Source organism: Protopterus annectens, chromosome 6.part0 (assembly GCF_019279795.1).
Source record: "Protopterus annectens isolate FY-2018-M chromosome 6.part0, PAN1.0, whole genome shotgun sequence".
In the NCBI taxonomy this organism is placed as follows: Eukaryota; Metazoa; Chordata; order Ceratodontiformes; family Protopteridae; genus Protopterus; species Protopterus annectens.
Genome location: NC_056737.1, coordinates 325,632,774 through 325,645,469, shown reverse-complemented (window position 1 = coordinate 325,645,469; position 12,696 = coordinate 325,632,774). Strand labels below are relative to the sequence as shown.

The 12,696-nt window shown below is 36.6% G+C and overlaps 1 protein-coding gene across 1 annotated transcript in view; it reads left to right on the top strand.

The window, feature by feature from the left end:
• HEATR4 (HEAT repeat containing 4) overlaps window positions 1–12,696 on the top strand; it is a 390,162-nt gene that overhangs the window by 177,393 nt on the left and 200,073 nt on the right. The window lies entirely within an intron of this gene.

The following is a 12,696-nucleotide window of genomic DNA, read 5'->3' as shown; positions in this document are numbered from 1 at the left end:
GGACATTAGGACTTTCTGCCTCTTATTTCATTCTATTTCCACTAAATAGTAACTCTTTGTTACCATTGTTGGTAGATCTGCTTACCCTTTTCACTACAGGGCATTTCTTAAGATTGCTATCATTAGTAATTAAATTCTTCTTTCCTTCTCTTTAAATTAATACTAAAAAAAAAAAATCTTTTCTTTTAGTTTATTCTTGTTGCTGTTCCCTGTGGACATGTCAGATAAACCAAGAGGCTTTAATTCTTGTGAGCATACAATCCCAAATTTGGATGTCCACAAGGAGTGCTTGTACTGTCTTGGGACTGGGCACTTGAATGCTGCTTGTTAAGATCTATTCCACCTTTAATCTAAGAGCCTTAGCAGATAGACACAACAAGGTTATTCTAAGGGGCTTTTCCCTAATATCTCTTCTTCAGGGACTAAAACCACCTCTAAATCTAGTAAGCCTGCTCCTCTGGAGCAAAGGATACACTCCCCTCTGAAGTCCCCCAGGTCTTTGTTGGAGCCTACTTTAAAAATCAGAAAAATGTGGGATCTGACACTATTGGATCCAAAGATTCAGCAACTAGATCTGAAGCCATTGAATCCTAGGGCTTTGGTTTCAGTTATTACCATAAGTCCTACAGTACCACCCTTGGATCCTAGGTTCTCGGATCTGAAACAAGGTACTTCATGCAGGAGTGCTACTCCAGAATTTGCTATTAAGCCAATTTTACCCATTCTGCCTTCTAAATTGCTTCAGACTCCAAAGAAGCATTCAAGCCCCCATCCACTACTTCCTCTAGGTCCTCCAGAAGCTTATCGGAAGTGAATGTGGCAAGGATGATGCAAAACTTTTTCAGAGCTCAAATCCAGGTGGGGGTCCTACCAGCTCCATCTATCGGATGCGTGAGCATGCCTACCATGTCAAAAACTATTGTCTCTCTTTCTCTGATCTATCCAGTGGTTTTGGAGTCCCATGATCCAAAATCTCTGAGAGGTCAGGTGTCAGATCTGAGGAAAGCTTCTTCCTCCACTCCAATATATCCTTGACAAGTTCTGCTTCAATACCCTTGGATCAGAATGTGTCTAGGAGCCGAAATGTCAGTGTCTGATCTAAGGGGATAAGTTCAGCTCTGATTTTGTTGGATCCATCCCTTCCCCTTGGAACCTCGGCCCTGGACAGTTCATATCTGGTTCCATCCCCAAGGCATGGATCCAAGGGAGGTCTATAGCTACATTTTTTGGATGCTCGCCTGTCTTTTGACCAAGAAGTTTTGATTTCTAACATACAGGAAGGAGATGTTCTCCAACTGTTATTTACATTTTAATAGTTATCATCCCATGTATTGCAAGAAAAATCTAGTGAAAGGTCAGTTTATTAGGGCTGCCAGGATGATCTCGAATGGGCAACTGTTTGAAAATGAATTGGATAAAATGGTGTCAATGTTTTTGGACTGGGGATACCAGTTGGATTTGATTAACCTTAACCCTTTGAGGGCAGAGGTAGTGGAAAAAAGAGAAGAGAGATACCAGTGTATTCTGGGGAAACCAGATTTAATGAAAAGCATTAGGTCACCAAATGAAGTAAACAGTGAGAATTTCCATCAGTGGATAACCATTAATTCTGATGGTCTCTCCAGTTGAGTAAAACAGATCATAAGCCATAACTGGATTATATTAAAAACAGATGATGAACTATATCAGAACCTGGGAGACAAACCCACTTTTATTTATAAAGTGCATAAAAACATCAAAGAAAGACTAGAAAAGGTGGAGGCCAAGTTAGGCACTAGAAAATGTGGTAGGTGCAATTATTGCCAATACATTATTGATAAGACAGAGGCGCAGTTAAATAATGCTGGTCGAACAATTGTTACATTTAGAAAAGGCAATTGAACTTGACTGGTTTAGTGTATATAGCTCTGTGTAACCACTGTTTGCCTATTATATAGGAAAGACAGAGAGGAAGCTCTCTAAGAGAATTCATGAGAATTTATATGATGTGAAAAAAGTAACTACTACAACGTCTTATTTAGGCATCCTTTAACTTGCACTGGTAACTCAAACTAGATGTTACTACAAAACCCGGTTTAAATTACCTGGTTTCTATTAATTCAGTGCTTAAGTTGAGGTCCATAAAATTATGATTAACATTTTTATTTTATATTTCATTGACTTTATTGTTTAATTATTGATTTCAATTTTGAAAATATTAGTGTGTGTTTAAACTCACTTTTAGGATTTTTTTATATGTTTATATTATTTACTGTGATAAGTTACTGACTGGATAACTCATTCTAATTGAGCTAATTTTTTTAATTAGTTGTTTATTGATTGTGTTATTAAAGCTGGAATGGTACTCTAGAACTGCAGTTCTGAAGAAGTCCTAGTGAAGGACGAAAGCGCTCAACTCTTAGCTTGTACTGCACTAAATTTGGATTTTACTGTTTTACTGCTGGTGGCTTTGTGCTTGGGTCAACGTGGATTTTATTATTTTTTACTAGATGAGGTTTGGCTCCGATGTTGGGCACACCTGTTTTTGGGTTATTTACTATTGCAATTCAGACAGACAACATGTCTGTAGTCTGGTACATCAACAAACAAGGAGGAACTCGATATTATCCCCTTTGCAGAGGTCATGAGAGTATGGAAATGGACAATCACATCACACCACTTTCTAATTGTGAGGTACATTCCAGGGAAAACCAATGTGCTAGAGGACAAACTAAGCAGATCCATTTTGATGCCTCATGAGTAGTCTCTCAGTTAGTCTGTGGTGGAGATGGTCTTACAGCATTGGGGCCGACCTTGCGGTGACCTTTTTGCCACTCCCCTCAACAAGTGCAGCAGGTACTTTGCTCTTATCTCCCCTCAGGGGGAGTTACTGAGAGATGCTGTAGTCCATGCTTGGCCCTTGGGTCTCCTTTATGCTTATCCTCTTCTTCCCCTCATCCCCAAATTTTTACAGAAAGTAAGTCAGCTGAAGAGCTCAGTAATCCTCATTGCCCCTTTCTGGCCTTCACAAGTAATGTTCACCTTCCTGCGGTCTCTTCTTCATTATCCACAATGGATACTGGAGCCAACTCTGGATCTTCTTTCTCACCCATCAGGGATCCAACATCCCAACTTATGTTGGTCCCTCAAACTAACTGCATGTTTTCTCCACTTCCAGTAATAGTTAGATAGCCCAGGCTTTTTCTTTACCGAGATGTGACCTTATTTTGGCTTCTCAGAAAGAATCTACCAAAAATGTGTACAAAAGCAAATGGAAAAGATTCTCCCTTTGGTCTTTAAATAATGAACTTGATCCATTCCCTGCCTCACTCTCTGAGATTCTTCAGTTTTTGACAACTCTTTTTGAAGAAGGTGCTAGCTTCTCTACAATTATACTTTAGCTGGCAGCAATTTCCAATTTTCACACTGGGAATAAACATTTTTCCATGGCTTTATCTAATATATGTAAAGCTTTAATGAAAGGTATTTTTCTTCTAAGGCCTCCAATAAAGGATCCCTCACCACCTTAGGATCTGACAGTTGTACTACAAGTTCTAACGCAGAAGCCTTTTGAACCTTCAGCTAAATCTGATTTGAAATTCCTGTCACTGAAAACAGTTTTCTTGGTAGCCGTTACTTCTGCAAAGAGAATATGTGAACTCCAGTCTCTTTCCTCAAAATTTCCTTACATCATTTTTCATTAGGATAGTTTCCTTACAGACTAACCCTTCCTTTTTACTTAAAGTGTCTTCTGAAAATAACATTAACCAATCCATTCACTTACCAGTCATCTTTCCAAATTTTTCAAATAAAGGAGAGTATATGCTGCATCTCCTGGGTGTTCACGGACAACTACGTTGTTATATTCACAGGACAAAACAAATCAGAAAATTAGAGCAACTTTTAGTTTCTTTTTCACCAAAAAGGCTAGGTTGTCCAGTCTCTAAAGTTACAAAAAGGCACCAGGAAGCAGCAGAGTACGATACCAACTAATATCCAAGCAGTTCAAAAGCAGGAGAGAACAGCCACGAATATAGTTACATGCTAGTGCTTTAACAGTAATCACCGCATTTTCGTGCATTATAAATGACTTCTTCATAAAATCACATTTACCCAAGTATCCCTTTTTAAATATCTTACCATACCTTCAAATCAATTACTTAATTAACAATGCATATGATTCAATTTAACTAAAAACGCCCTATTCTGAACCTACTTTACCTACTTAAACTTTTAAAACCTCTAACATTTCCCCAAAAAAAGCACAAATAAAAACATAAATTATTTCACAAAGAATTAAAACATCATCATATTTAACTAATCTATGTGAAATATGTCATAATAATATAAAATATTATAATTGTCCAACACTCCCATCTTGTGACATATAAAACATATAACACAAATGCTTTTAAAATCCAGCATTCAACTCAACTGAAATGATTCAGCTGCCCTTTATATAACATTTTCCATTTTTATTAATATGTAAAGCTATGCAACTTAAAGCCTTGCTGCTCTAAGTTTTAAAACAGGGGCAATGATCCAATTAAGTCCAGGTGTTCTATTGGCCTCCAAAACTAACTGCCAATATACTTCTCTGAATTCTATCCTGGTCTCCCATGGCCTCCCCCTAGGGTCTTGCTGTATCTTTTCAAGGACAAAAATGTGAAAGAAGCCTGTATACATTTTAACGTGTGTTTAAAAAGTGCATTTTTTACTTTCTTATTCTGAATCTCATACAGGTGTTTGTACATTCTTTAATTCAACTTATGAGTCATCTTCAATACATAGAAGGCATCACATTTTTTACATGATGTGATATAAATCACCCCTATACCATTACAATTAGCGAAACAAGTTGCCTTTGTATATCTGTCCCTTGATGCTAAATAAATTGATTCATTGTACAGCAACATTGGGCACAGGTCCCACATTTGAACGTACCAACTCATTTTTATTATTGTTCAACATTTCCCTATGTTTATCATTTTCCAAGATTTTCGTAATATTTTAACCTTTCTTAAAAACAAACTGTAATGGTACTCTTAATAATGTTTTATAAATCTGAATAACTGGAAAACATCTCCCAGTATTTAGTTATAATGTCCCTAATTAAGTATATGTCGCTATTATATTTCGTAATGAAAGCTCCTTTGTAAGTTGTATTCTTATTTTCTTTATTTTTACCTAACTCAAATGTTGATACTAAATCTGCTCTTTGGTAGTTATCTAATCCCTTGCCCAAAATTGGCCAATATTTATCCTGTCTTCCTCCTTTCACCTCATTCATAACTTCATTAATTAAATCACTCAGGTATTTATGCCTAGTTATGGTAAGTATGCAACTTTTAATTCATTTATTTTGCATTTTTTCATATTTTCCTTTGTGAAGCTTGCATGCTGTTGAATTTTATTTAGCTTTATTCTTGTCTTTGTGCTCTAATCATGGATGAAAATGGTCCAAAGACCCGTCCACCTTCCTGGGAAACATATCCATAAATGAATAAATAGATAAATAAATCTGGAGTAGATACCAGCTTAATTATTGCTTAATCTTATTTTATAAAATAATGTATGTCTAAATGTTTATCCCTTGCTTATCTCCCTTTTTATACTTCAACTACAGCAAAATAAAGTTCAGTCAATTATATTTTACACATGTACTGATCTTGCTATCGCAAGCATTTCAGATCTTCAGCATTGCAGATACTGTAAATGATTCTAGTTAAATTGGAGCTGTCACAATATCCTTCCCTCCAAAACATTGTTGAACCTTCCTTCTTTATTCATCCTTATCCATTTTTCACCACATTGTACATTCACTTACTCATATGGTTAGTCATGTCAGTTTTCCCAGTCTCTCTCACCTCCATATCATAGATCTGCACTTATTCCTAAAATCTCTGTTATTGTTGGAGGAGCCTCTTGCTTCCATTTTCTTGGTATAGATGTTTTGGCCACTATCATTAGAAGAGTGGCCAAGATGAAAGCCCCTAAGTAATACAACTGAGGGTTCAGACTGATTCTACCTTCCCAAACAGAAGACAGAAGAGTTATTAGATGTTCCTTATACTGTGCCAGTCTTAAAGACTCCTATTATATATGATTGCAGGTACCAGTGCACTTTCCTGACAATACCGAAATGAATCCTGCACTGCTGGAAAAATAAGAGCTAGGCGTTGCATAGTACAAAAATACTTGTAGAGGTTCTTTCACAAAAAGATCCTGAACATACACAAGTTAGTGGTGTATTTGATGCCTTGATATATATATATATATATATATATATATATATATATATATATATATATATATATATATACACACACACACACACACACACACACACACACACACACACACACACACAACTCCAGTTATTGTATGTAGGTTGAATATGCTGGAATGTTCCCATCCTGTGGTGATCTGTGTCATTTTGTGCAACTTCTATGTTACCAGTTGTGGAATATATTCAGAAATCATGACTGGTAAGGTAAAAACACTGCTATCATATGTATGTGTGCCATTGAGTCAATATTTTTTAAGAAAGTCTATGACCCAGAACACACCTATTATCCACTATATCTACAAGTCTCATCATTCTACAGTAGGAAGAAAAGAATCTGCCTTTCTTTGCTAACCTTCCTGTCACTAGGCCTTCTTGCTTTTCTTTTTAAAACCCAATCAAGTTACAATCTTCCAACAAAAGTATAACAACTTCTTTGAATGCAAAAATGCCACCAGTCACCCCCCACAGTTCTTGTGTACTCATTCCAATGGAGTATATATATTTGCCACAATCATCAACTGAATTCCCCATTGAAGTCTGACCACAATGTATCTTCCATATTTATCAACTTCATGATGTATGAATATTTCATGGTTGTTTATTTTGATCACTATGGCTCTACTCTTTTTCTAATCTGTACAAATTCAGAAAAAAAAACACTTTTAAAGCCAGACTATAAAATGTTATAATACTCTTGGGAGTAAGGTTTGCTGCAAACATAGTATATGGAGTGAAATGTTTCAAGAGTAGGCAAACAGGCAAACACTTGCACTGTCTTCACTGGATTGGTAAGTCCATTCACATTCCAAAATAACTTTTTTATATTTAGATCTAGCCAAGTTTTTATTTTTTCTGCTTCTGCTTGCCCTGATCACATCATCCCAATCCACCTAAAATATCCTAACTGACTTAAGCAACAGTATTCAAGTGCCATTAATCACTCAATGACATTGTGTTACATAACTAGTATCCTTCCATTATATAATCCTAACACCAATAAAGGCTTATGCAACTATTTGTATTGTCTAACATAACCAGTAAAAACAACACACAAAAATTACACTCTTCCAAGATAATGGATTCAATGCCTCTTAAAGATGAACCTTTAAAGAAGTACCCATGACAAGCATTGTGAATGCTGAATATGTGTTAAACACATATTCGTAAGACAAAGAGTACCAAAAACACAAAGCCTAGGGACCTGAATTTTGTCTGTGACTTTAACAGAACATGCTGGAAAGACAGATATTTGTCCCAGACACTGACCCTCCTATGGAACAGGCTTCCTATCCATGTGAAGCTGATTTTGTCTATTACTCAGGTTAAGCACAACCCAGACCAGTGGATGGGGAATAGAATATTTACACCAGGCATGGCACCCATGTCCCTTATGGAGAGAGGTAGCTTATAAATGCTTGGCCCTCGGTGTCCTATTTGGATACAGGGCATCACTATTCTTTCTGGAAAACTTGACTAGGCTTAGAAAGGCCCCCCGGGTTGTTAGCTTAGTAATAATCTATGAATCTAGACATTTGCCCTGACAAATTGCTTTCATCATAATGCATCTCTGCCTTTTCAAACAACCTGATCACTGGAAAGAAAAACTCCTTTATTCCTTTAATGACATCAGCCATTTTCAAACAATGGCCAGGTTAATGTTCTACAGGGTGAACAAGAGTAGGGTTCCTCCCCCTGTATATAATTTTATAATTTTTTTTCTAAATGAACCTATACACAAAATGGCATCCTACATTTGTTCCCATCCAACACATTTCCCCATTTTAAAATGTAAACTGTAGCAATTACAAGGGTCTATATTTGAAGACCGAAGATCCGTTTGAGTGAATCTGAAAAGAGCGACACATATTGCGTGAACGATGGAAACAGCGAACGTCCAAAACCATGAAAGTTGAAATGTCGATTTGTCATGGTTGGCCCGTCTGCAGTATAGCTCCGTAAGGTAAGTGTGCGATAGTTACAGACCATAGGGTTAGGGTGCAGGTTAAGATAAGTTTATAGATAGGTAATGTATGTAAGGTTTAGTGCAGGGTTAGAAGTAGGGTTTTAAGTGTATGTGTGTAGATTATTTGTTTTGTTTGGGTAAATCTCCGTAGGGTAAGTGTGTGATAGTTATGGACCTTAGGGTTAGGGTGCAGGTTAAGGTAAGTGCATAGATAGTAATGTATGTAAGGTTTAGTGTAGGGTTTCGTTAGTGTATGTATGTGGTTCATTTATTATGTTTGGGTACGTAGTATGTAGTGCGCGGTGGGGTTGGCCGACTATAACGATTCGAGATTTTAAATTTTGCGGTTTAGGGGTTTCGGCGTATTTGCGGTTCAGGCTATATGTGTCGCTGTTGTAGTATTCACTCAAAAGGGTTTTCGGGTTTATAATATAGACTCCAGTTACAACTGGTACAGAGACTTTCTTTATTTATTTTATTATTTGACATTTGTTGACTCGGTTAGTCCAACTGAGCTGTCAACCTTTTTCAGCAGAGGCCCGGGGAGAAAAGCTCCACATTTAACACATATGAGAAGTACAGTACAGTATTAAAGAAGTTAGGACATAATTTACAATTTACCACTAATAATATAAAGGTACCTAGGTTATATACAAACTTACACAAAGTTATCAAGAATACTGTCACTAAGGATGTAGCTACATAGCAACACAGAATAAACATATTTGAGTAGACAGTTATAGCAGATAGTCTAAGCTAGTTACAAGTGGGATTCAGGGTTACAGTTGTTGAGTAAGGGTGAGAAAAAAGAAGGAAGAGGTAGGTAGCTGATAACTGAAGGGGTGAGGTAGATGGTTAAGGAGGGTGTGTGCAGTGGCAGGTCCATATGCTTTTTATAATGTTTTTGGTAGCAGTTTTGAATTGTTTTGGTTGCTTAATACATTTAATATTCAATGGAAGCTTGTTCTACTAGAGGACAGGGCAGTAGCAATAAAGGTTTTGTCCTATTTTGCTTTTTGGTTTGTGGGATTCGAAGTAAATTTTGGTCTGTACTTCGAAGAGTCCTGGAAGGAGTGTAGAGGGAGACAAGTGAGGAGATGGTGGGACAGAAAGAGGGCAGATACAGGATGGTATGAATGATCTGAAGCTGAGAGAGTGAGAAGTACTTGGCGGGGAAATTCTAGCCAGTTCAAGCTGTTAAGAGAAAGGCAGTGGTGAGATTTTATTTTATTTATTTTACTTTATTTTACATTTGTTGACCAGGATGAGTCTGGCTGAGCTGAGATAGCCTTTTTTTCAGTGGAGGCCCAGGGAGAAAAGCTCCAAAAACACTTAGATTTGATTTGCAGCAAATCTAGCAACTGTATTATAGGTCATTTCTAATTTTGCTAAGAGAGAGTTTTGAAGATTGGTGAGGATTTGTGAGCTGTAAAGTATGCTTGGGAGAAGGTAGGCATGGAAGAGGGAGATTTGGCTTTGTTTGACAGGAGTTTTTTATTTCTGTAAAGAAGACCAAGTTTTTGGTGTTTTTTTTTATTTAGTTATGTATGTGAAGGTCAAATTTGAGCTGGTCATCTATTATGACCCCGAAAAGCTTAGTGTTTGATTCAGCTGTGATAAGTGTGATGTTAAGAGATTAGATAGAGAATGTAGATTTGAGGTGGTTTGGGGTTTTTGGTAGAAAAAGCAAGTGTTTAGTCTTTTTAGGATTTAGGATTAACAGATTCTTTGAAAGCCAGTTTTTGATGGATAAGAAGGATTTGGGTATCAGCAATATTGATGACTGTAAAGTCATCTGCATATTGCACGAGAGATGATTATGGACAGGAAATGTAGAGTAGATTAGTAAAGCTATTGAAGAGTAATGGACCAAGAACTTGATCCTTGGGGAACTCCCATCTTGATAGGAAGAGGAGGGGTACTGTACAAAGCCATTTTACAGATTGCTGTTAGTCAACAGAAAGTAGAAAGGGCTGTCACCAAGCTTAGGGAGCCTATAAGAAGGAAGATAAGAGATCTTCTAGAGGTACTAGAAATATTTCTGGAATTTTATGAAAGTCTGTATAAAGCAGAGAAATATGTAATACAAGAAAAGGTACAAATGGAAATGTTTATGGAAGAATTAAATATGTCAAGGTTAGAGGTAGAGGAATCTCGATTACTAACAGTTACGATAGGAGGAGATGAGATAATAATGGTGATACTATATGAACAATCCACAGGAAAGTCCCCAGATATTGATAGTATTCCTCTGGAAGTTTGAAAGGAGGGGAAAAACTAATAAAGATATGGAAGGTTTTGTTTAACAGTATTTTAAGAGGAGGAGAAGTGCTAACATCCTGGAAGAAAGCAGTGGTGGTTGTAATATCTAAAGAATGTAAAGACCCATCAGATCCAGCTTCACAAAGGCCCATTTCAATCCAAAACCATGATTATAAAATGTGTATGTCTATAATGGCTAAAAGAATGGCAAATATGATACCAAAATTGATAGATATGGATCAATATGGCTTTGGGAGGGGAGGCAAACATTTGACAACGTTAGCAGAACATTGGTGATCCAGAGGGAAGCAGAATGTAAAACAATACCAATGTTGCTGGTGGGTCATGATGCAGAGAAAGCATTTTACAGAGAAAGCTGGGACTTTATGAGCAGGGCAATGGAAACATTTGCATTCCCTGATAAAATTATAAGGTAAATTAGGAGAATATATGAGAGATCAGAGGTGAAAGTTAAAGTAGGTGCATTCCTCTCTGATAATTTCTGTATGAGCAGAGGAACCAGGCTACTCTTTCCCTTTTATTATTAGCATTATATTTAGAACCATTGGCAAAGAAAATAAGGGACTCAGAAATTCAAGGATATAATTCATATGGTAGTCAAGAAAAGCTACCTCTATTTGTAGATCATACTATTTTATACCTGATAAACCAGAAAAGGACATTTCAGTGTTGTGAAAGATTTTGAGACAGTTTCAAATCTTTTTGAGATATAAAATGAATGAATGAAACTAAAACAAAAGCAATAGCTGTCAATTATGTACCCACACATGAATTGGTTCAGCAATATCCATATTTATGGGGACATGATAAAACAAAATATTTATGAGTATGGATTAAAGAGGATTCTGGTGTTGCAGCTACAGATATGCGGGAAGAGACTAAACAAAGGATAATACAAAAACTGAGAAATTGGAAGCAATGTTATATGGATACAAACAGCAAGATACAAGCAGTTAAAAATGTTTTTGTCCCTTTAGTTTTATACACAGGTCAGGTATATTGTTATCAAACTAAAGAGATGTTGTGGACAGCAATTAATAAAGAGCTGAAAATTTTTATCTGGGAGGGGAAGTCAGCAATTATAAAATAGGATATGCTGATTCTTCCAACAGACCAAGTTGTTTTGCAATTACCTGATTTGAAGAGGTATTTCAGAGCTACACAGTTAAGGGTCCTATAAATAGCACAAGGAGAAGCCTACAATTCAAAGTGGAAAGTGATGATGATGAAACATGGGGAAGCTCAAGAAACAAGGGGAGACTGGGATTTTGGATGCGGATCATTAAGGAGAATAACAATAACCGTGTAGAATATTGTATTCATGAAGTAGCAGAAAGTATTCTATGAACTAAGCCAACACTGGAATGGAGAAAGGAGGTCTGCAGATAGGGATGACTGCAATTAGGGATACAGACAATAGGTGAGAAGGGACTGGAATTTATTGGAAAAAACTGGCAAAAGAACCAAGGAATTGGGAGCAAATAATTAGAGAGGGAAAGGTAATAGAATGAGAAAAGGCCAATAATTTGTTTGGACTGCAGGCTAGAGATTGCCTTCCCTATCAAGGATTGATATCAGTGTATAGACGTACAGAAAGAAATAGGGGGATCCTAAGTAAAAGACCAGCACTGGTAGACATTTTAGTATAATCTAGAATGGACATTGGTGTTGAAAAATGAATAATTAGTACAGCATATATAAAATATTGCATGATATCTATAAGACTCAATCAGAAGTGGTTAGAAAGGATTGGAAAGAGAGACTGGATAAGCAATTCAAAAAGAAACAATGGGATATATATGTATATCTCCCAAATATGCAACAAAGTCTAGAAGATTTAAGATCTTTACTTGGAAGTGTTTACATGGGTATTTTTATACCCCATGTAGGCACCAAACAATTTTTCCTCAGGTAGACAGAAATGTTGAAGGTGTGATGGGGAAGAAAGAGATAATTGGGAACACATTTTCTGGGGGGTGTAATGAGTTGGCAGACTTTAAAGATTCATTGTGGACTACTCTGTCAGAGATACTGGGTGAGCAAATTGGTATAATTATAGGAAATAATTTTTTTTAGATATGATACAGAATTGGAATTGCATAAACATAGTAAGGCCTTGCTGAGTATAATTATGGTGGCTGCCAAAAAAGCAGTTACTAGAAAATAGAAATCAAAGTCTACT